The 3,588-nt window shown below is 39.2% G+C and overlaps 1 pseudogene; it reads left to right on the top strand.

The window, feature by feature from the left end:
* Positions 1-553: 553 nt before the first annotated feature.
* LOC123651098 lies at positions 554-1,610 on the top strand (annotated as a pseudogene).
* The last annotated feature ends 1,978 nt before the right edge of the window (positions 1,611-3,588 follow it).

Here is a 3,588-nt window from a genome sequence, read left to right as displayed (position 1 = left end):
GTGGAATGCCATGGATATTATGCACATTTTAACAATGTCAATTTTTCCAGTTCATGGATATGGAATATCTTTCCATCTCTTTGTCCCTTCTCAGTTCCTTTCAACAATATTTTATAGTATTTATTATACAGATTTTTCTCTCCCTTGGTTACATTTATTCCTAAGCATTTTATTCTTATTGATGCTATTGTAGTTGGGATATTTTTCTTCATTTATTTTTTGGGTAGTTTATTTTTAGTGTGCATAAATGTAACTGATTTTTATATTAGTTTTGTGTCCTGAAACATTACTAAATTTATTTGTTAGTTCTAACATTTTGTTGGTTGGCAATAAAATGAAATAAAACGTATTTAATTCTGAAAGGAATAAGTTAAAGTGCCTCAGCAGATGACATGATCATGTACAAAGAAAACCCTAAAGGCAAGATTTTTCATGGTAACTTGTTTCTGGCTCCAGGGCCCTCCCCTGCTATTCTCCTATTTCTTTTATTCCTTTTGCCCAAAGAAATTGTGGGGGTGAAAAAATTAGGCTCTGCCCCTCCTGTTATTCAGATAGCTTCTCCTCCTGAACTGTGCCAGCAGCCACAACACTGAGACACGATGGTAAAGGTCAGAGTGAATGGATTTGGCCACATTGGGCTCCTGGTCACAAGGGCTGCTTTTAACTCTGGCAGAATGGATATTGTCTCCATCACTGACCCCTTCATTGACCTCAACTACATAGTCTATATATTCCAGTATGATTCTACTAATGGCAAGTTCAAAGGCACAGTCAAGGTTGAGAACAGGAAGTTTGTCATCAATGGAAAGTCCATCTCCATCTTCCAGGAGTGAGATCCCGCCAACATCAAATGGGGTGCTGCTGTTGCAGAGTATGTTGTGGAGCCACCTGTGCCTTCACTACCATGGAGAAGGTTTGGGGCTCACTTGAAGTGCAGAGCCAAGAGGGTCATCATTTCTGCCCTTTCTTCAGATGCCCTCATGTTTGTGATGGGTGTGAACCATGACAAGTATGACAGCTTTCTCAAGATTGTCAGTAATGCTTCCTGCACCACCAACTGCTTTGACAACGTTGGCATCGTAGAGGGACTCATGACCACAGTCCATGCCATTACCGCCATCCAGAAGACCTGGGATGGCCTCTCTGGGAAGCTGTAGTGTGATGGCAGAGAGGTTGCCCAGAACATCATCCCTGTTTCTACCAGTGCTGCCAAGGCTGTGGGCAAGGTCATCCCTGCTCTTAATGGGAATGTCACTGACATAGCCTTCCATGTCCCACTCCCAATGTGTCGGTTGTGGATCTGAGCTGCCTCCTGAAGAAAGCTGCCAAAGACGATGACAAAAAGAAGGTAGTGAATCAGGCATCAGAGGGCCTCCTCAAGGGCATCCTGGGCTATACTGAGGACCAGGTTGTCTCCTGTGACTTTAACAGTGACACCCACTCCTCCACCTTGATGCTGGGGCTGGCATTGCCCTCAATGACCACTATGTCAAGGTCGTTTTCTGGTCTGACAATGAATTTGGCTACAGCAAAAGGGTGGTGGTGGATCTTATGGTCCACATGGCCTCCAAGGGGTAAGAGTCCCCCTGGACCACCAGCCCCAGCCAGAGAAAGCTGCTGGGGAAGTTTTGTCCCAGGTTGTTCTCCCCACAGTCTGAGAATCTCCTGGCCACCATTTTCATCCCAGACCCCCTAAAGAAGAGGAGGGGCTTAGGGGACCCTACTTTGTCTTGCATTAACAATAAAGTTCACTGTACCAAGCCCTTCTCCATAAAAATTAATTGTCCTCCCACCTTGTGGGAACAATAGATTTTTCTGAGGCAAATTAACAGGAGAAAATGTCCACATTTATTATTTGTGTACTCATGGGGTTCCATTAGAGTATGAAAACCAGGGACAGATTAAACAGTTAAGGTAGTATGCCATCGTGAGGCAAGGAGAAGGGAGGGCTAGTGGTAATTTGGGACTTCAAAGGGCAGAAAGGCAGTTGACATGGAGATAAAGGAACCAATGTTTGGTAATAAATGTTTAGTGGGCCATCTTTAAAGATGGGAAACAGATACGACCTTCATCAAATGAATCTCACCCAGTTTCTCTCTGTCACACACTAGCACCCATTAAATTATAGTTATCTATTGTGCAGGTCCTCTATTTAAATTATTTTAGGCATTTAGGGGAAGGTCAATGGCTCTTTCTGAATCTTTAGTTTTTAAAAACAGTTGGATTAAAATAGCCAATATATCAGAAAGCATATTTTGGGTGGCAAACTCTGCTTCCCTTAAAAACTTTTTACCTGTATTCTCATGTTCATCATTCTCTTGATTTTCATTCTATATAGTTTTTTTTTAATTATTATATATTTCTGTAAAGAGTATTTGATATTCGTTGTTTTTACTTAAATAAGGAAAATAGTGTGTTACAATTAATGATTTAGGATATTTCTTTACTATTGACATTTACACTGAGTGGCCAGAGTATTATGATCTCTAAATGTATAAAAATTTGGGCACTCAGTGTACATCCTATATAATAAAAGGCTAATGTGCAAATTGTCCCATTGACCAGGAATTTGACCAGCAGGGAGGCCAGCCAACTGCCTGTGTCCCTCACCCTGGCCAGGCTGGCTGGACCCCACCCATGCACGAATTCATGCACTGCCTCTCTCTCTCTCTCTCTCTCTCTCTCTCTCTCTCTCTCTCTATATATATATATATATATATATATATATATATACACACACACACACACACACACACACACACGCACACACACACATACTGAAAGGCCAGATTATTATGAGTTCAGAGATCATAATGATCTGGCCACTCAGTGTATGTATAACGTTGCTATACTTTGTTCAATTTTATTATTGCTACATATTCTATTACATAAGTACACAATTAATTCCTCTTCTCTTCAGTCAGTTATCATTTGAGTTTTTTCTAGGGTGCTACTGTGTGCAGTATTGTTAGGAACATTCTTTAAAATGTGTATATATATATATATATATATATAGATAGATAGATAGATAGATAGACATATACACACACACACATATATATATATATATATATATATATATGTGTGTGTGTGTGTGTGTGTGTGTGTGTGTGTGTATGTGTGTGTGTGTGTGTGTGTATATATATATATATATATATATATGTGTGTGTGTGTGTGTGTGTGTGACTTCCTCTTGAGTTCATATACAGGATTATTAGCATTACTGGTTTATAGGGCATGTCAATATATAAACCCCCACCCCCACCAGCAATATATAAGAGATATAAAGTAGATGTTACTTCCAACACAGGATATAATTGGACTTTTTATAGTGATATCTTATAATATTTTGAATAACATTGCCCTGACAATGAATGGAATTCAATATATAGGCTAATATATTCACTAGCTTATGTATTTTCACTCTTGTGAAATGCCTTCTCATATCTTTTGCCCCATTTTGTGTTGTTTTAGGGTTTATTTTGTAATTCTTTTTGAGTTATTGTTGCTTTACCTGTTATTTTACATGTATTATTTAGCTAGTATTGATTTAAAAAATATATTTTTGTCTGTGCTCAGAGCTGACTT

The sequence above is a fragment of the Pipistrellus kuhlii genome, unplaced genomic scaffold (genome assembly GCF_014108245.1).
Source record: "Pipistrellus kuhlii isolate mPipKuh1 unplaced genomic scaffold, mPipKuh1.p scaffold_m20_p_36, whole genome shotgun sequence".
NCBI classification, from domain to species: Eukaryota; Metazoa; Chordata; class Mammalia; order Chiroptera; family Vespertilionidae; genus Pipistrellus; species Pipistrellus kuhlii.
This window is presented reverse-complemented; position numbering and strand designations above follow the sequence as displayed.